This window comes from Lactuca virosa, chromosome 1 (assembly GCF_052849685.1).
Source record: "Lactuca virosa cultivar CGN04683 chromosome 1, Lactuca_virosa_CGN04683_v6, whole genome shotgun sequence".
NCBI lineage: Eukaryota > Viridiplantae > Streptophyta > Magnoliopsida > Asterales > Asteraceae > Lactuca > Lactuca virosa.
In genome coordinates this window covers 289,882,221-289,904,963 of record NC_136426.1, presented here as the reverse complement: position 1 = coordinate 289,904,963, position 22,743 = coordinate 289,882,221, and positions in this window count along the sequence as shown.

Genomic DNA, 22,743 nt, shown 5'->3' with positions numbered 1-22,743 from the left:
AGCCGCGCCTTATAAGTGTGTACATTACCATCCATGTCGGTCTTCTTCTTGAAGATCCATTTGCACCCGACTGTCTTATGACCTGGTACATTGTCAACCAAGTTCCAAACTTGATTGTCATACATGGACTGTATCTCGTTGTCCATGGCCTCTTTCCATTTAGTAGACTCAGGGCCTGCCATGGATTCCATGTAGTTGTTAGGTTCATCCAGACTTACCAGTTTTCTATCACTGATAAGTGTATCACCTTCCGCAATAATATGAAAACCATAGTAACGCTCAGGTGCATTCCTAACTCTCGTGGAACGCCTCAGAGGTACAGACTCGTCAATCGGATCAACAGGAGTTTCCTCCTCAGGTTGACTGCTAGGGTTTGAGGTTCCTTCACCACTTGACTCTTGAATTTCTTCAAGGTCAATTTGCCTCCCACTGTTTCCTTGGCTTATGAATTCTCTCTCGCGAAAGACACCTCTCCTTGCTACAAAGACCACATTATCACTTGGTCTGTAGAAGAGGTAACCAAAGGATTTATGTGTGTAGCCGATGAAAATACACCTCTCACTTCGAGGTTCGAGCTTATCGTGAGTCTTGCACCTCACGAAATCCTCGCAACCCAAATCTTGATGTGGTCCAAATTGGGAACTTTCCCAGTCCACATCTCATGAAGTGTTTTGGCAACCTTCTTTGTAGGGACCAAATTAAGGATATGGGCCGCAGTCTCTAAGGCATACCCCCAAATTGAGATTGGTAGTGAAGCTCCACTCATCATGGAACGAACCATGTCCAACAAGGTTCGATTGCGTCTCTCAGCTACACCATTAAGTTGTGGTGTTCTAGGAGGTGTCAATTGTGAGACAATCCCACATTCCCTAAGATAGTCAAGGAACTCTATACTAAGATACTCACCACCCTGATCTGATCGAAGCATCTTAATGTTCCTTCCCAATTGATTCTCCACTTCCTGTTTAAACTTCTTGAACTTTTCCAAGGATTCTGACTTATGCTTGATTAAGTAGACATATCCATGTCTACTATAATCATCAGTAAAAGTCACATAGAAGCGGTTAGCATCCCTTGTGGCAGTTCTAAAGGGTCCACACACATCTGTGTGTATAAGATCCAACAAACCTTCACCCCTAGCACAAGAACCAGTGAAGGGTGATTTTGTTATTTTTCCAAGTTAACAAGATTCACAACTATCATCCGACTTTAGGTCAAATGACTCCAAGACTCCTTCCTTTTGGAGTTGGCCTATGTGTTTCTTGATCACATGTCCTAGACGACAATGCCATAATGATGTTTTATCCAAGTTAGTGCAAGAATCAATACACAACACATTATTTCCTAGGTTATCTACAACCGACACAGTTTCATATACACCATCACAAGGTAATGCTTTAAAATAAGGAACATTGTTAAAGAAAGCATTAATACCACTACATTCATTATCAAACGAAAAGGTAAGCCCTTGTTTGTACAAACCATGAAAGGAAATAATATTTCTCACCATTTCGAACGAGTAACAACATTTATTCAAATCTAATGTTAACCCACTACTTAGCAACAAAGAATAAACTCCAATCTTGGTGACAGGTGAAGCTTTCCTATTCCCCATGATTAAGTTTATCTTCCCATGCTCCACATTCTCACTTCTTCTTAGTCCCTGCAAATCAGAACATATGTGAATACCACAACCTGTATCAAGGACCCAAGAGTTAGAATAGGGTGAGTTATTAGACAATATAGTGTAAATACCTGCATGGTTGGGTTTTACTTTCCCATCCTTAACATCTTGCAGATACTTTGGGAAGTTTCGCTTCCAGTTCGACTTTTCATAGCAATAGAAGCATTCAGCCTCTTTTGGGTCGGAAGAAGGATTAACTTAACCTCTTTTGGTTCCACTCGAAGAGGATCCATCAAGGGACTTTCCTTTGGTACCCTTCGAAGGGGTTTTCCTCTTCTTCCCTCTACTTTTCCCGATTACCAAGACAGGAGCTGCAGTAGGAGTAGGAGTAACGACCGACTTACCTTTAAGACCACTTTCGGTGGTCTTCTGAAGTCCTTGAAGCTTGCTGAGGGTAACTTCCTCCTTGTTCATGTGGTATGTCATGGGGAATTGATCATAACACGAGGGTAAGGAGTGCAGAATGATGTCAATTGACAACTCCTCAGGGAAGTTCACATTCAATTTCAGCAAACAGTCCACAAACCTTTGCATTTTCTGCATGTGGCCTGTGATGGGTTCACCATCCTTCATCCGGGTTGTTATCATGGAGGAGATGATTTCGTACCGCTCTTGACGAGCACTCTGATGGTACCTTTCCATCAAGTCCTGGTGCATCTCGAAAGGGTAAAAGTCCTCATAGGACTTTTGGAGCTCGGCTGTCATCGTGGTAATCATGATACATTCCACTTTAGTGGCATCTCTCTCATGAGTCCTGAATTTAGCTATCTCCTCTGGAGTTGCAGTAGACTCATCGAGTTCCTTAAGCTCCTTGTCGAGGACATATTCCTTGTCCTCGTAACGAGTGACCATCCTGATGTTCCGGATCTAATCCATAAAGTTGGAAGCATCGAAGATGACTCTCCCACAAAGGTTCTTGAGAGAGAAGGAGCCGGTAGGGTTTGAGCCAGAAGCAGCATTGTTGGAAGACATTTGAAAAAGAAGAAAGACAAGATTAGATTAGATATAAAGATAGTCCTTAATAAGACACCCAAATGTAATATATAGGCTAGGACCCAACACAATATTTTATAACTTAGAAGAGGGATGCCGTAATCCAAGCTATAAAATATTTGAAGGTAGGTGAATGACGATTCACCAATTTCCACCATGAAAAACGAAATGTATTATTTAGTTTTAATTGGTTTTGAAACTCCTAGATTCTTTTGAGATTCATTGAACTTTTCAATGGCATGTTTCAATCTCGAATGTGCCCTTCAAGCTTTGTGACTGGGATGCCGAGGATCACAAAACAAGGTGTGAATAACCATGCAAATTACATGGTACTCTTAATGTTTTTCGCCTAACCGATGTGTCGGTTAACCACACGCCCTCCACCGATCTATGATAAACCTTAAGCCACCATTTGCCTACCTTGTTAAATCCAAGTTAGTGTGCCGGTTAACCACACATGCTCCACTAACGACTTAAGCAAGGTGCAAAGTGTAATTTCATGGGTTAGCACCAAATTCACATTTTCCTAAAGTAACTAAGATTGGGAATTTATAAAACATTTAGTTACTTTATAATCATCATACTTTTAATGAGGATTAAAGTCATTGTCCTACCCGTTCGGCTAACGACCCTCCACCAGTCAAGGAAATGGTGGGTGAGAGTGGACACCCATTAAGCTGCCATTTTATAGGCAACAACCTTATACCCCCCTTATTGATCGGCTTCGTGAATGAGGCCTACTAACGGTAAAACGCCTTGTTCTTATACATATATATATATATATATATATATATATATATATATATATATATATATATATATATATATATATATATATATATATATATATATTATTAACTTATAATATTATAAAGTATAAAGGTTGAATTTTAACTTTTAAAATTCTAGGGGTTGGAACTAAAGTTTTTAAAGTGACTTTGCAAGTTCCAAAACTTGAGGGCAAGTTTTGTAATTCTTCAAAACTTTTATATTCATAACTTATGAGTTTTAATGGTTCATTAAAATGAAGACTCTTCATTTTTATGTAACTTATGTGTTATTTAATGGACTTTAAAAGAAAGACTTTTGGTAATCCATAACTTGAGGACAAATTATGGATTCCATTAAAGCACATCAAGATCAAGACTCAAACTAACAAATAATTCCTATGATCTTCTAAACTCATAAGTGTATGAACATTCATATCAACAATTTCAACAATCATAAAAAAACATATACAAAACTTGAAATTTTGATAATAGCCATTGTAAATGGATTAGCATAACCATTACACCATCTAAAACAAGTTTTATAAGACCAAAATACTTTAGGGTAATTTTTCTAGTCCATTTCGAGCAGCAAAACTCGAAAATCTGCACTCTGGGCCACCTAATCGTCGAGTGCAAGAACCTACTCGTCGAGTAGGATGAAATAACACATGGACTCGTCGAGTCTCCCCATGGACTCGGCGATTTCACTCAATAGAATGCACAAATCTTGAGTTTTTTCAACAATTTGCATCACGTATCAAGAAAACAAGCCTAGGCTTTGATACCACTGAAGGGTTTTGAGCATTCTAACACTCCTAAGGTGTACATGCAACCCTAGAAACCTTGGATCTATGTTTTACTAAGATACATGAAAATTTGATTTTTCCAAGGTTCTTAACCTATCTAGCATGGAATGGGGAACTTTTAACATGAAAGCTAGTACGAGAACATACCTTTCTTGTTGCTTGGATTCCTTGAGAACTTTGTGAGCCTAGCACCCCAAGTGTGATGCCTCAAGTGTTCTACACAACACCACAACTCTTGGAATAACTTAGAGAGAAGTACATACACACACACAAAATCGGCTAGCCCTCTTGTTCTACACTTAGTGGCCGATTTTGCTCCATAAGAGGTTCCTTTTATAGTGTCTCACAAGTAGGGTTACACCATGTAAACCCTAATTGACATGGCTCTTCATTTCCTCCATGATCCATGGTTTTTAACCTCGATGGAGCATCCATGGAGCATCCAATAGGTTTTAGCCCAATCCAATACACCATGGATCATTAGCGCACTATATAAGAATAATTGATTTACATAATCAACCCTCATATATTTAATTAGTCTCTTTTGATCACAGAATTAATTCCAAATTAATTCTTGACCAATACTAATTAAATAATATTATTAATATATTAGAACTTATAATATATTAATAAACCATAAGTATCCTTTCTCTCATTTTTCTCTATCCAAGTGTCATGATGCCATGCAATCCAAATGGACCAAGCTAACCGGGTCAAGTACATACCAGAAATACTTATGGACTTAGACATCTTATCCAACACAATGATCCATTGCCATAATATTCAATTACCAAAATGCCCCCAGAAGTCAACTTGTCAACCCTTGGTCAAAGTTAAAGTCAACTGTCAAGGTCAACAGTCCATGTTAACCTCAACTCGTCGAGTACCCTCAACTACTCGCCGAGTTCTTGCTTAACTTGCCAACTCGCCGAGTCACTCAACTGACTCGCCGAGTCCAATGCAATCTTCATCGGACTCGCCAAGACACTCATCCGACTCGTCGAGTCCCTTCATACCTTCATCCATAGAGATGCTTTTTAAGCCATGCAAAGGCTCCATATTGTAGATCCAACTTTCCCAGGCATGCTTATCACGTATAGGTGCAAACTTTACGTGCATGCAAAGCTTAAAAGCCTTAAAATGACAAAAGTAAGCTTGAAATGAAGTCTAACACTTGAGGGGAGGTCCATACTTGTCAAAGCTGGAAACTTTATGGTCTTAGAGACCAAAGAGAGTTCAGATCTGAAGTTGCAAACTTCAGATCTTAACTCAAACATAAGAATAGCTTCCTAAAAACCATCCAAAAGAGGTCTAGGAGGAAATGAGCCAAAGAACAGCTTGATACCTTCAAATGAGTACCCACTGAAGTAGTTCTCTCATTCCCCACGATTTCCTTGCTTCAATCTACTTGTTTTCCTCAAGCTCCTCTCACCAAAATCCTTCTTCAAAGCTTAAACACACACCAATGTAGCATACACACATGAATTAGGGTTTTGGAACGTCAAGAGGCTGTAAAGGGGAGGTTGGGGAGGCCAATGATCCTTTAAATAGGGTGCAAAACCCCGGAATTAGGGTTTTCCTCCACCAGCTCCTACTCGTCGAGTCCCTTCTTGGACACGGCGAGTAGGTCACTTAAACACGTGGGCTAACCCGCTGCTACTCGGTGAGTCAGGCAAACAACTCGTCGAGTAGGCCTTGAAATCATGAGAATTTATAACCATAAATTGATACTGGTTAAATCGGGGCGGTACACTTTTCATCAATTTTTGAGTTGAGTCCGGCCACAGAGGACCCAATTGCATCAACCTTGTTCAGAGTGTCAGAGACACTATCTTGGAGATCATAATTGGCGAAGGGATCAACATAATTACCGGCAGAGGATCTGGTGTAAGAAGTGGAAGATGGGTGTTTGTTGTCTCTTTTGTTCACAGGTGGCTCGGAGGGATCTGGCTTGTTTGTGGCATCACTATTGTCTTGTTTAGGACTGGAATCAGTTCCAGCTCCAAGATGCGTTTGGAAATGATTATCAATGTGGATTTCATCATCAAGTGGTTCGGATGAAGATGATGATAGTTCAAGATCAAGATTTGCCCTTGATGAGGATGGCTTTGATGAGTAGAAGTGTGAGACAAACGGCTGAGGAGCTGCAACAACGGTACCTTCTTCATCGAACATATATTCTTCAGAATGTACCTCATTAGGATCAGAACAAAGGCGGTTTGGATTGATGTTGCCTTGTGTTTCACCGGATGCAAACTCCAAATTTGCTTCATCATCGTCAGGAATAGCAAAGGGCATGTTGCTTTGGATGACCACGTTTCTCATGGAGATGAGAGTTGCTTCGACCTGAGATCTTGTGAGTTCCAGATGTCAAGTTTGAGCCCTGTCGACATAATCTTCCCAAGCAGGATCATTAACACCTAGTCGTCCTGTACCCTTACTGTGTATCAGACCAGTTGAGGCATCCAAAGTAGGAGAGACTGCTCCTGCTTTGGAATGCTTGGGGTCCGGAATAGGTGTTTCGGACCATGCATGTGTAGAAGAAAGTGGGATATCTGTAACATCGTAAATTTCCAAACAAATTTTTCATTTTAAAATCACATAAATCTAATTAACGCATTTCACAAATCCCAAAGTATCTAAACTATTAAACACAAAATCCATAATTGTTTGATTATAAATCCAGGATCCTCAAAACATAAATTGTGACAACCGTCAAATTCCGGTCAAGTCAAAGTCAAACAAAGTCAACAAGTCAAACCGGTCAACTCCAATAACCCTTGTATGTTAGGGTTTACGTTATGTAATCACTATACAATTCGCTATTTTAATGAGAAATCATCATTTCGAAAGTTCATGTGTTTGATTTTCCTTAGCCTTAACAGTGCTAAACAACGAACCAAAGCGATAAAACACTATTGCACAATCATCGGGATTATGTACGACACTAAAACACGGTTTAACGGGGTTTACGAACCTTGCGTTGTGAAGCCGGACACTCAAATTAATCACAAACGAAACCTCTCTAAATCGTTTTCACACTATCTCTTTCTATTTGAAATCTCTCCCAAATCTCTCTCAAAAGTTACTTTAACTTTTTGTAATCATTTGGGTCATATCGACCCTTAACCGGGTCAAAAATCGCTTGAAACGGGGTAAAAACGGGTAAAATAGCCTTAAGGACCTGGAACTGAAGCTTCAGGACCGAAGCCTCTCATCCGAGGCCTCGGATCCGAAGCCTCTCATCAGAACCGAAGCTGAAGCCTCTCAGGAGACCGAATCCGAAGCCATCAGACAGCAGCCTCGCATGCGAGGGTCCGAATCCGGCCTCCATGCGAGAGGTCTCGCAGACGGCCCCTTTTTACCGGTTTTTCGACTACGACTTCGTTTTAACTCCGTTTTTCATTATTTTAACATGGCAATTTCACCCAAAACTTTATTTTATAAACTAAGGCCCCAAAATATATAAATCTCCAGGGTTTTTATAAAAATATATTAAAAGAATTAGTGGTTGAACTAATTATTGAGGGAATATTTGCTTTTCCTTAATTTATGGCAAAAGCAAATCACCACCACCTCACTCTATGATTAGCCACTATTTCCACTACTCCTTGTCACCTTAGTGGACCTTTACACCCAATCTCCAGCTCTTCCCACGTTCTAAGAGCTGGAGGATTGATCCTCTCTCCTCATTCTCCATAAAGTTCTTTCATTCTACACTTAGCAACCAAAGGACACTCTCCAAAATTCTCTCATCTTTTCTCTCAACTTCAAGAACTTCAAGGCTTTCTTCAGGGATTTCTTTCTTCAATTAGTAAGTATCTTCATCATTCATATAATTATTACACTCCATTCTACTCAAATCATTGATATCTTACACAAATTCCATCTTATTCGATGTTAGATTCTCGAATCATCAAGACATCTTCTTAGTGTTCTTGGGTTGAACACTTCCTCTCTCTCACTTTCATCTACTGAAACCACATAGGGTGAGTTCATACCCCTACATTTACATGCTTTTCTTAAGTTTTAAGGGGGGAATACAAGTAAAATCATCAAGAACACAATTAAACTTTTTCTATCAGATTACATCAGAAAAGATGAACTTCGATCACGGACTGTTTTGGTCAACGTAAATATTTTAGTTTTCAAAACTGTTCCAGGTGCAAGTAGCTCAAACTCTTAGCTTTAAAATGGCTACTTGCACATCTCCATATGATTTTTCTACAATTTATGGTGATTTTTACAAAACTGTCTGTCATTTCAAAGGCAAACCCGGACCAGTCTGTGATTATGAACATTTTCACCTCTGTTAGAGATCACTAAAAATCATGATAAAATTTAAGAACAAACTAGACTCATATTCCAAACTCCCAGAATTTGCGGATTTGGATTTAGAGCTTTGATGATTTTTCTATAAATTTTCTAAGAACAGTAACAGAAACTATATTCAACGAAAAGTTGCTGTCAATTTCATTTCACCTTGTAACATGTTGAGCAAGGTGTATATCTTTATGTGATTATATGTTATTGCAATATATGAAATTTTATCTTAATATTTAGACACACATCAGTTTACAAATGGATTTGGACATATAAAATATAAAGAATAACAAGTGATTATAATCAAAGTACAACCGATACATTCAAACATTTAATAAACTATTTTGAATATAGTTTGCATACATTACTACGTACTACCCTTGGTTGATAAACTATAATAGGTATAGTTTATGATACATTACATAACACATACATTTAAAAAGGGTACATTTATACAAAAGATATTTTCATTAAGCAAGGTACGGCCATACGGTACCAAGTTTTCATAACACGTAATTCCGTTAATGACTTTGTGAGACATTTACTTCAAATTACCATTAAGTCCTGTATTGTAACCAGAGTCTCCTTGAGGGAGAGCGTGATAGTTGTGTATAGATCTATATTGGGTTTGACAAACCCACACCTAAACTGCATGCAACAGTTAGACCGATAGGTCTGGGGTGACAAATGTCATAACATTTCCGACGCCCGAAGAACGTCGTTTTAGGCAACCTTGGTCATAACATGGTTATAATAAACTCACACAAAGTATTAATAAATATTGGAATTTACGGGAACTTCATTAAAATTAAACGAGTTTATGTCGATTTAAACTTACATTATTTATTATAAGTAAGGAAAGTTACTTATATATTTCGGTCTTTGAATTTAAGACTACATATACATTTTAAGGAAAATATTGGATTTTCTAAAACAAATACTACTTTTACAAACGAAAGGCTTTTAATAATATCAAACAAAAGCTTATGAACTCACCAACCTTTGTGTTGACACTTTTCCAAACAACTTGTATTCTCAGGAAATCATTAAACAGGTAACCAAGTACTTTTGAGGATGGGACGCTAAGGCGTCTACTATTTCATATTTTGTCAACATATTGTAATTGATTCGTAAACATGTAATTCATACAATGATGTAACTTTTTCAATTATATATATGTTGGTTGTGTTTGCTTGAATTACTATTACAATTGTTGTTATGATACTATACATGAAGTCCTCCACCCCCGGACGTTTCCGCCATCCTTGGTTTGGGGGTGTGACAGATTGGTATCAGAGCACAGTTTATAGTGAATTAAGTATATCAAACCACATAAGATATACAAACTATAAACACAATTGGGACTAATAGTCTCTGAATTGTGCATTTTTCAAATAAATATACTTTTAGAAAATAAATGATTTTCTTGATTAAAGTATACATACATACATTACATGCTCGCATGATATCATGACTAGAGAAAACATAAAGCAAAAGAAGAAGAGTTGAACATTTTGAGTATGCCTTAGTATATGTGGATTAATTCTGGGAAGGATATAGCCTGATCAACTATATCAGTCCGAGAATTGACTTGCATATACCGGGGGATGGTCAGGATGGGCAACAAATCTAACAACCTAATATCACACTACAAAGGATACTTTAAGAACTCAAAACTAAATATTTACAAATACTAAAGGAGTATTTTGTGTTACTATAATAAATATATTAATTATGTCCCGACTAAATTAGCATATGGGAAACTCTTACAAATGGTCATATACTTGGAAACAAGGAAACTCAAATAAAATATTTTAGACTTTCATTTTACCTCATAGGCCAATGTATTGGGTCAATTAAAAGTATAAAATCGTATGTATCGTAAACATATCGGAAAACAACGTAATAATATACTTTATGTATAAAAGATTTCTCTTCCTATAAATATACTTGTACTAAAAGTACATTGGTTTACAACTTATGACATAACCATGCCGCCAAGGAAGGAGACTAGACCATCTAGCAGTGCAGCACCACCTCTACCACCACTACTAACACCTCCACCACCATTACCGACACTTCCACCACCACTACCAACACCTCCACCACCATCACCGACACTTCCACCACCACTACCAACACCTCCACCACCATCACCATCACCGACACCTCCGCCACCATCACCAACACCTCTGCCGCCACTTCCACAATTTGATCCAGCAATACTCCAAGCTGCAATAGCAGCAGCAGTAGCGGTAGCTGTGTCCCAAATTGTCTCTAATGGAAATGGTGGATCTGGACCAGGTGTTACACCCTCTAACCAGGGTGACAGATGGGTGCGCACAAGAGAGTGTACCTATAAAGACTTCACCAATGGCAAACCCGACAACTTCAATGGGAGCGGGGGAGTCATCACTTTAATGCAATGGTTTGAAAAGACCGAAGTAGTCTTTCAGGTGTGCTCTTGCCCCGAAGCGAGCAAAGTTAAGTTCGCAGCCTTCACTTTCACCGGCCGGGCCCTTACTTGGTGGAACTGCCGGATTAATTCACTTACTCTCGAAGTGGCTAGCTCCATAACCTGGGCAGAACTAAAAACGTTGATGATGAAGGAGTACTGCCCGAGAGGTGAGATTCAAAAGCCGGAACAAGAACTTTGGAACCTCAGGATGACGGGCTCCGACCTTGAAACCTACACCACCCGATTCAATTAATTGGCTCTCCTCTGCCCAACAATGGTTACTCCGGAGGAGAAAAAGGTGGAGCGATACCTTTGGGGACTGTCTCCCCAAGTGCAAAGTAGTGTCCTGGCTTCAAGGCCAACTACTTTTGACAGTGCCAGAGAGCTGGCACAACAACTTGTTGACCACCGAGCCGGTCATAATACTACAACCACCACCACTGATCAATCAAAAGGGGGAAACAACAAAAGGAAGTTCTGGAACCAAAAGAAGAGCCAACCAGCACAGGACCCCGCTAAGAAGCAACAAACTGTTGCTGTCCATGCTGCCACTAATGCTGCCACTACTGCACCACCGAAGCCATATGCTGGAACCCTACCCAAGTGCAACAAGTGCAACTTTCACCACAATGGTGCTTGTAGGGAGATGCACTGTATCAACTGCGACAGGAAGGGGCACACTGCTCGTTTCTGTAAAGCGTCGGCTCGACCAATCAACCAAGTCGCCAGTACGGGGGTAACCCGAACCTGCTACAACTGTGGAGACGCAGGTCACTTCAAAAGAAACTGCCCCAAAGCACAAGCCCCTAATGCTGGTGGAGTAGGAAGAATCCTGGCAATAGGACATGGGGAAGCAGTTGAGGATCCCGCGGTGGTTACCGGTACGTTTCTCCTCAATAACTCTTATGCATGTGTACTATTCGATAGTGGAGCGGAGAGGAGTTTCGTGAGCCACCAATATAAACAATTACTTGAACAAAATCTCCAATCACTAAAGGATACTTATGTAGTAGAAATGGCAAATGGGAAAGTACAACGCACTAGCAATATATACTCAGACTGTACTCTCACTCTAGACAACCATACATTTAAAATTGAGCTGATGCCGGTCACCATAAAAAGCTTCGACGTAATCATCGGGATGGATTGGTTAGTTCCTCACCGTGCAGACATTCTATGTTACGAAAGGGCCGTTCGCCTCAATCTACCAAATGACGAAACCCTTCTCATCTATGGTGACAAACCTAGTGCGAATTTACAAATCATCTCATGCATCAAAGCCCAAAAGTATCTCCGGAAGGAGTACCACGCCTTCTTGGCCCACGTAGTAGACAAGAAACAAGACGTGAAAGACATCAAAGACATCCCTGAAGTGTGTAACTTCCCGGATGTGTTCCCAGAAGATCTTCCTGGTGTACCACTCGCACGACAAGTCGATTTCAGAATGGACTTAATACCCGGAGCTACCCCCGTAGCCAGAGCTCCATACCGCCTCGCACCAACAGAAATGCAAGAGTTGTCCAGTCAGTTGAACGAGCTTTTGAGCAAAGGGTTCATCAGACCAAGCTTCTCACCTTGGGGAGCACCAGTCCTTTTTGTAAAGAAGAAGGACGGATCCTTTCGCATGTGCATCGACTATCGGGAACTAAACAAACTCACCATCAAGAACCGATATCCTCTACCCCGAATCGACGACCTTTTCGACCAACTCCAAGGAGCAAATTTCTTCTCAAAGATCGACCTAAGGTCAGGTTACCATCAGCTACGAGTTCAAGAAGAAGATATTCCCAAAACTGCATTCAGAACTCGCTATGGGCACTACGAGTTTGTGGTGATGTCCTTCGGTTTAACAAACGCACCTGCGGTATTCATGGACCTAATGAATAGAGTGTGTCGACCCTACCTAGACAAGTTTGTAATCGTATTCATCGACGATATCTTGATCTACTCGCGAAGCGAAGAAGAGCATCGCCTACATCTACGCCAAGTGCTAGAGACACTAAGAGCGGAGAAGCTTTATGCTAAGTTCTCTAAGTGTGAATTCTAGATTAGAGAAGTGGATTTCCTTGGCCATGTGGTAAGTGAGAAAGGCATACATGTGGATCCCTCCAAGATCAAGGCAATCGAGAATTGGTCAGCACCCAAGACGCCAACCGAAATTCGACAATTCCTTGGGCTTGCTGGCTACTACCGAAGATTTATACAAAACTTCTCCAAGATTGCGAAACCACTCACCACCTTGACGCAGAAAGGTGTGATATTCAAGTGGGAAAATAAACAAGAAACTGCTTTCCAAACGTTAAAACAAGCCCTATGCAGTGCACCGATCTTGTCTCTCCCAGAGGGAACCGAGGACTTCGTAGTGTACTGTGATGCTTCGAATCAAGGCCTCGGATATGTGCTCATGCAGAGAGGATAGGTTATCGCGTATGCATCAAGACAGCTTAAGACGCACGAGGTTAATTATACTACGCACGATCTGGAATTAGGAGCAGTGGTATTCGCTTTGAAGATCTGGAGACACTACCTCTACGGCACGAAATGCACTATCTTCACTGATCACAAAAGTCTTCAGCATATCCTCAATCAGAAAGAGCTCAACATGCGACAGAGGAGATGGGTAGAGTTGCTGAATGACTACGAGTGCGAAATTCGTTATCATCCGGGCAAGGCCAATGTAGTGGCTGATGCTCTAAGCAGGAAGGAGTACTCGGGCCGCCGAGTAAAATCCTTAACAATGACGATCCATTCCCACACGACCATACAAATCAAGGAAGCTCAACTAGAAGCTTTGAAACCAGAAAAGGTGGCAGGAGAGACATTAAGGGGAATGGATAAAAACTTAGAAGTCAAGGATGATGGAGTACGTTATCTCATGAATCGAATCTGGACACCGAAGTTCGGTGGACTCCGAGACGTCATCATGAATGAAGCACACAAGACTCGATATTCCATCCATCCCGGGTCAGATAAGATGTATATGGACCTCAAGAAATTATACTGGTGGCCGAACATGAAAGCTGAGATTGCTACCTATGTGAGCAAGTGTCTGACTTGCGCCAAGGTCAAAATCGAATACCAGAAACCATCCGGGCTATTACAATAGCCGGATATACCTGAGTGGAAGTGGGAACGAATAACCATGGACTTCATAACCAAGCTGCCTAAGACATCGGGCGGGCTTGACACCATATGCGTAATCGTAGACAGATTGACCAAATCAGCACACTTCCTACCGATAAAAGAAACCGACAAGATGGAGAAGCTGACTAAAACGTACATCAGAGAGATTTTACGACTCCATGGTGTGCCGATATCCATTATCTCCGATAGAGATAGTAGATTTACCTCACGGTTTTGGCAGTCTCTACAAAAATCATTGGGAACTAGGCTTGACATGAGTACGACCTACCACCCACAAACCGACGGACAGAGCGAACGAACCATTCAAACGTTGGAAGACATGTTAAGAGCTTGTGTGATAGACTTCGGTAAAGCATGGGATACCCATCTACCGCTTATCGAATTCTCCTACAATAACAGTTATCATACTAGCATCAAAGTCGCTCCATTCGAAGCTCTTTACGGTCGCAAATGCAGATCACCCCTGTGTTGGGCTGAGGTGGGGGATACACAGCTAGCTAGAGGGCAAGTCTCTAATAACACCCTCACTGGCCTTGAAATCATAAGGGAAACCACAGAAAAGATCGTTCAAATTCGAGAAAGACTGAAAGCGTCTCGCGATCGGCAAAAGAGTTACGCAGACAAACGACGCAAACCCTTGGAATTCCAGGTGGGTGATCGTGTACTACTAAAAGTTTCCCCTTGGAAAGGAATGATACGATTCGGCAAATGCGGGAAACTAAATCCAAGGTACATCGGGCCATTCGAAATCCTTGCTAGGATTGGGCCAGTAGCATACAAACTTCGATTACCTCAGGAACTCGACAAAGTACATCCCACATTTCACGTGTCGAACCTAAAGAAGTGTTTGTCTGATGAGACACTCGTAATACCACTCGACGAAATCGAAGTTAACGAAAATCTCCACTTCGTGGAGGAACTAGTCGAAATCATGGATCGGGAAATCAAACGAACGAAACAAAGTCGTATTCCCATCGTGAAGGTCCGTTGGAACGCTAACGAGGACCCGAATTCACCTGGGAACGCGAGGATCAGATGAAACAAAAGTATCCACATCTCTTCCCAAACTCTTGAAATCCCAGTTAAAATGAAAATTTCGGGACGAAATTTCTTCTAACGGGGGGATGATGTGACAACCGTCAAATTTCGGTCAAGTCAAAGTCAAACAAAGTCAACAAGTCAAACCGGTCAACTCCAATAACCCTTGTATGTTAGGGTTTACGTTATGTAATCACTATACAATTCGCTATTTTAATGAGAAATCATCATTTGGAAAGTTCATGTGTTTGATTTTCCTTAGCCTTAACAGTGCTAAACAACGAACCAAAGCGATAAAACACTATTGCACAATCATCGGGATTGTGTACGACACTAAAACACGGTTTAACGGGGTTTATGAACCTTGCGTTGTGAAGTCGGACACTCAAATTAATCACAAACGAAACCTCTCTAAATCGTTTTCACTCTATCTCTTTCTATTTGAAATCTCTCCCAAATCTCTCCCAAATCTCTCTCAAAAGTTACTTTAACTTTTTGTAATCATTTGGGTCATATCGACCCTTAACCGGGTCAAAAATCGCTTGAAACGGGGTAAAAATTGGTAAAATAGCCTTAAGGACCTGGAACTGAAGCTTCAGGACCGAAGCCTCTCATCCGAGGCCTCGGATCCGAAGCCTCTCATCAGGACCGAAGCTGAAGCCTCTCAGGAGACCGAATCCAAAGCCATCAGACAGCAGCCTCGCATGCGAGGGTCCGAATCCGGCCTCCATGCGAGAGGTCTCGCAGACGGCCCCTTTTTACCGGTTTTTCGACTACGACTTCGTTTTAACTCCGTTTTTCATTATTTTAACATGGCAATTTCACCCAAAACTTTATTTTATAAACTAAGGCCCCAAAATATATAAATCTCCAGGGTTTTTATAAAAATATATTAAAAGAATTAGTGGTTGAACTAATTATTGAGGGAATATTTGCTTTTCCTTAATTTATGGCAAAAGCAAACCACCACCACCTCACTCTATGATTAGCCACTCTTTCCACTACTCCTTGTCACCTTAGTGGACCTTTACACCCAATCTCCAGCTCTTCCCACGTTCTAAGAGCTGGAGGATTGATCCTCTCTCCTCATTCTCCATAAAGTTCTTTCATTCTACACTTAGCAACCAAAGGACACTCTCCAAAATTCTCTCATCTTTTCTCTCAACTTCAAGAACTTCAAGGCTTTCTTCAGGGATTTCTTTCTTCAATTAGTAAGTATCTTCATCATTCATATAATTATTACACTCCATTCTACTCAAATCATTGATATCTTACACAAATTCCATCTTATTCGATGTTAGATTCTCGAATCATCAAGACATCTTCTTAGTGTTCTTGGGTTGAACACTTCCTCTCTCTCACTTTCATCTACTGAAACCACATAGGGTGAGTTCATACCCCTACATTTACATGTTTTTCTTAAGTTTTAAGGGGGGAATACAAGTAAAATCATCAAGAACACAATTAAACTTTTTCTATCAGATTACATCATAAAAGATGAACTTCGATCACGGACTGTTTTGGTCAACGTAAATATTTTAGTTTTCAAAACTGTTCCAGGTGCAAGTAGTTCAAACTCTTAGCTTTAAAATGGCTACTTGCACATCTTCATATGAGTTTTCTACAATTTATGGTGATTTTTACAAAACTGCCTGTCATTTCAGAGGCAAACCCGGACCAGTCTGTGATTATGAACATTTTCACCTCTGTTAGAGATCACTAAAAATCATGATAAAATTTACGAACAAACTAGACTCATATTCCAAACTCTCAGAATTTGCGGATTTGGATTTAGAGCTTTGATAGTTTTTCTATAAATTTTCTAAGAACAGTAACAGAAACTGTATTCAACGAAAAGTTGCTGTCAATTTCATTTCACCTTGTAACATGTTGAGCAAGGTGTATATCTTTATGTGATTATATGTTATTGCAATATATGACATTTTATCTTAATATTTAGACACACATCAGTTTACAAATGGATTTGGAAATATAAAATATAAAGAATAACAAGTGATTATAATCAAAGTACAACCGATACATTCAAACATTTAATAAACTATTTTGAATATAGTTTGCATACATTACTACGTACTACCCTTGGTTGATAAACTATAATAGGTATAGTTTATGATACATTACATAACACATACATTTAAAAAGGGTACATTTATACAAAGGATATTTTCATTAAGCAAGGTACGGCCATACGGTACCAAGTTTTCATAACACGTAATTCCGTTAATGACTTTGTGAGACATTTACTTCAAATTACCATTAAGTCCTGTATTGTAACCAGAGTCTCCTTGAGGGAGAGCGTGATAGTTGTGTATAGATCTATATTGGGTTTGACAAACCCACACCTAAACTGCATGCAACAGTTAGACCGATAGGTCTGGGGTGACAAATGTCATAACATTTCCGACGCCCGAAGAACGTCGTTTTAGGCAACCTTGGTCATAGCATGGTTATAATAAACTCACACAAAGTATTAATAAATATTGGAATTTACGGGAACTTCATTAAAATTAAACGAGTTTATGTCGATTTAAACTTACATTATTTATTATAAGTAAGGAAAGTTACTTATACATTTCGGTCTTTGAATTTAAGACTACATATACATTTTAAGGAAAATATTGGATTTTCTAAAACAAATACTACTTTTACAAACGAAAGGCTTTTAATAATATCAAACAAAAGCTTATGAACTCACCAACCTTTGTGTTGACACTTTTCCAAACAACTTGTATTCTCAGGAAATCATTAAACAGGTAACCAAGTGCTTTTGAGGATGGGACGCTAAGGCGTCTACTATTTCATATTTTGTCAACATATTGTAATTGATTCGTAAACATGTAATTCATACAATGATGTAACTTTTTCAATTATATATATGTTGGTTGTGTTTGCTTGAATTACTATTACAATTGTTGTTATGATACTATACATGAAGTCCTCCACCCCCGGACGTTTCCGCCATCCTTGGTTTGGGGGTGTGACATAACTCTCTCACGTGTGTACAATCAAGTCGGCACCTTCCCGCAATCCTGAGAGGTACCTGAAACACATATCACATAACACGGTAAGGACGAAGCTTAGTGAGTTCCCCAAAATACCACACACATCTCTTTAGCCTCTCATGGCTATATCTCAATAAGACCCTCTGGTCAATGTGTCTCAGTGGAGACCCTCTGGTCCCACAACTCGGGTAGACCCTCCGGTCCTAACTCAATAAAGCTCATAATAATAATACACAACATAACTCACAAAGACATAATGCAGGCTATGACAATACTCAATATAAGCATACAAGACCCTCTGGTCATATAAAGTTACCACTCATGGTAAGTATAGTGAGGAGACTCACCTCGTAAGTAAGCAAGTAGCTCTAGCACCACACGTACAGACTAGACTCCGCCTACATAATATAATTATCTCTAACAAGCAATTTGGTAAGGACTATTTCAAAATTGTTAAGCTAATTCCTCCACTAATTCTCAAAAGGATGAAAAGACCATTTTACCCCTTTATGGTCTCCCAAGTCCACAGTTGACCAAACCCTAAAAGTCAACATAATTCAATGCTCAAGTCAATAGTCCTTGTTAACTTAACTACTCGAGTTCATCTAGGTGACTCGTCGAGTTCCTCCTGTTCTCAGAAAAGTTGGGAAATCTCACCCCAACTCGCCGAGTTGTCTCATCAACTCGTCGAGTTCATGTATGTTCAATAGACCAGGAAAACCCACCTACTCGTCGAGTTGTCTCATTAACTTGCCGAGTCTGTGACGCATCCAGACCATCAGGGTAAACCCTGACCGACTCGTCGAGTTGGCTCATCAACTCGTCGAGTCCCTTAGTCTATTTTCTCATTCAGACGTTTTAAGGCAGAAATACAACCCCAAATTCTAGATCTAGCCTCCCAAGGCTGAAATACCACGTAAAGCTGCAAGATTTACTTCCATGCATGACACAAGGGGCTCGAAATGCCATCATAAGCTCTATATATGGGGTTAGATGCATAAAGGCTTGTCTCTAGCTTAATAAAGCTTAGATCTGTAACATCCGGACTTCCAAGTATATTGTTTATTTATATAATTATTTTTGAGGACTATTGAGCTACTCGACGATTCGGTGCTACAACTCGTCGAGTAGAGTCACGATGTGCCACATGGGATTAATGACCTACTTGATGACTCCAAGAGCCGACTCACCGAGTAGACGTTGTGATGAGAAACCCTAAATCCCTGGGTTTGGGACCTATTGAAAGGCACTTATAGCCTCATTTGCGGCTACACCTCCAAGATAGCAAACCCTAAACAACCTGTGAGCTTAGAGAGAGAGAGATTTGAGCTAATATGTGGCTATTTCGCCTCAAAGCTTCTGGGAAAGGTATAAAGCTTGCACCTTTATATATGGGGTTAGATGCATAAAGGCTTGTCTCTAGCTTAATAAAGCTTAGATCTGTAACATCCGGACTTCCAAGTATATTGTTTATTTATATAATTATTTTTGAGGACTATTGAGCTACTCGACGATTCGGTGCTACAACTCGTCGAGTAGAGTCACGATGTGCCACATAGGATTAATGACCTACTTGATGACTCCAAGAGCCGACTCACCGAGTAGACGTTGTGATGAGAAACCCTAAATCCCTGGGTTTGGGACCTATTGAAAGGCACTTATAGCCTCATTTGCGGCTACACCTCCAAGATAGCAAACCCTAAACAACCTGTGAGCTTAGAGAGAGAGAGAGATTTGAGCTAATATGTGGCTATTTCACCTCAAAGCTTCTGGGAAAGGTATAAAGCTTGCACCTTTCTCATTTTGTTGAATAGTTTCATGATTATGAGAATTTAGGGCTTTTTCTATCTAAAATGGGGATCTAGAGTGTTTTAAGTTCCTTTAGAGGTTTGGACTTCAGATCTGGACCATGTGAGGTCCCTAGAGCCTTAAAATACCTACTTTATCCAGCCATGATAATGATCTTGAGTGAAAAACCCTTTCTAAGGTGTGTTTTGGCATTTCAAGCTCTAAATGCCATGCATGAACGTAAAGCATGTGACTTTACGTGATAAAGGAGCCTTAAGAGTGTAGATCCAGGGTTTGGAAAGCTTTTCTGACTTAAAATCGACTGAATGAGATGAGAGTCTGAATGGACTTGCCGAGTCGAGGAGCCGACTCGACGAGTCGGATAGGGTTGTCCTGATGGTTTTGATCGTGCAGAAACTCGGCGAGTTGATGGGTCAACATGGCGAGTTGAGTCGGACTTTTGAATGATTCTGAGGATGGCTAGCAGACTCGTCGAGTCCCATATATGCACTCGACGAGTAGGGTCAACATGGACTGTTGACTCGGGGTTGACTCATGTTGACTTTATGGTTTGGTCAACCATGTCTTTGGGAAACCATGGAGGGGTAAAATGGTCTTTTTCCCATTTCAAGAGAGAGGGGGAGAGAGAGTGTAATAACTTAGTTATGATGTGATTTAAAGAGTTAATTAGATTTGATTATCTTGTATGATTAGGCGGAGGCTAGATTTGGTGATTCGTGTGCGAGGAGTATTCATTCACTTAGCATACTTACGAGGTGAGTCTTCTCACTATACTTACCAAGTGTGGTATCTTTGTGTGATTGAGCTGTCTTATATGCTTATCTGTGTATTGTGATATTCTGCATTATGTCTTTGTGATTTAAGCTGAATATTGTTTTATGAGCTTATTGAGTTAGGAAGGAGAGTCCCACTGATACACATTGACCGGAGGGTCTTACAGTGATATAGCCTTGAGTGGCTAATGAGTTGTGCGTGGTATTTTAGGGAACTCACTAAGCTTTGTGCTTACCGTGTTATGTGTTATGTGTTTCAGGTACTTCTAAGGATCACGGGAAGGTGCCGGCTTGATTGTACACACACACACCGGAGATTTATTTATGATTGAGAGGATCCTGGAATTTTATATATACAGTTTTTGGATATGAGTTTTGATGAATTGACATTGTGACACTTTGGGGTTTTAATAACTTGAAATAAATGTGTTTTGAAATTTAAAAAATTTGGTTAAAAATTTACGTTGTTAAAAGTTGGTATTAGAGCCTTGGTTTGAGGGATTCGGATGCACCTTCGGGTGTGTTTGTGTAACGCCCCAATTTTCAAGTCCAAAAATTTCATTTTTAATTTAACTGACTTATAAAAACATTCATAAGTAAATACTGTAAAGTCACATCGTCTCATAAAACAAGGTAACATGTCTGAAAACCCAAGTCATAAAAATGGTAATATGTCAGAGTACGATCCCAGAATATCCATAATGCGGAAAACAATGAGTGTGTGTATGATGTGTCGCTACCGCGCCAGCTCCTTCCCCTTCGCTGAAGAGGTACCTGAAACCAAAACTGTAAACTGTAAGCACGAAGCTTAGTGAGTTCCCCCATCGTACCACATACCATACAATCACATAACATACATACTGCCAGGCAATTCTAGGGTGCCCGACCTACCCGGTACGACCATTCTAGGGTGCCGACCTACCCGTACGGCCATTCTGGGGTGCCGACCTACCCGTGTCAAGCCATTCTGGGGTGCTGACCTACCCATGTCAAGCCATTCTGGGGTGCTGACCTACCCGTCGGTCCTAACAACCGACCATCGGGGACTATTCCACCCCCTACTGCTACTATCACATATATCATAACATAACATATTATCAGACATATCTGGGGTGTCCGAACTACCCTTCGGTCCTAACAACCGAACTTGGGGACTGTTTCCCCCTTCTACTACCACTATCACGTATAACATATCATGCCAGCATATAAACATATTATCACATACTGTCAGACATATCTGGGGTGCCTGACCTACCCTTCGGTCCTAACAACCGAACTCTACTACTATCACATATAACATATCATGCCGGCATATAACATATCAGGTAGTAGCAAACCTAGATGATATCACAAAACAATCATCTAACATACAACTCCTACTGGTGGGCCGGCATTGTGGCCTTAGACCCACCGCTACTGGAAGGTAACTCACCTCGATCAAGTAGCTGTTGGTAATCTGTGTGGGAAATCTTTGTCTGCTGCTGCTCCGGGAATCCTCCGGCTACAATCCCCACAAACACTCAGTCAAAACTGATAACTATTCTTAGGGTAAAATGACTATTTTACCCTCAACCAAGTACAAGTCAAAGTCAACTTCAAGTTGATCGGACTCGCCGAGTTGGGTCGTCAACTCGTCGAGTCCCTATCCCTTTACAAGTCTTTATCCATGACTCGACTCGTCGAGTTTGGCGATGACTCGACGAGTTCCTCTTCTATAAGAACATCGAATGATCCTTCATCCGACTCGCCGAGTTGTATGAACAACTCGTCGAGTTCACCTTCCTCTGATGAACAAGTCCTGACCTTGACTCGCCGAGTTGTATGAACAACTCGTCGAGTTCATCATCAATCTTAAGGAGATTGCCTTGGACTCGTCGAGTTGGCTCATGCACTCGCCGAGTCCTATGAACTCCAGGACTATG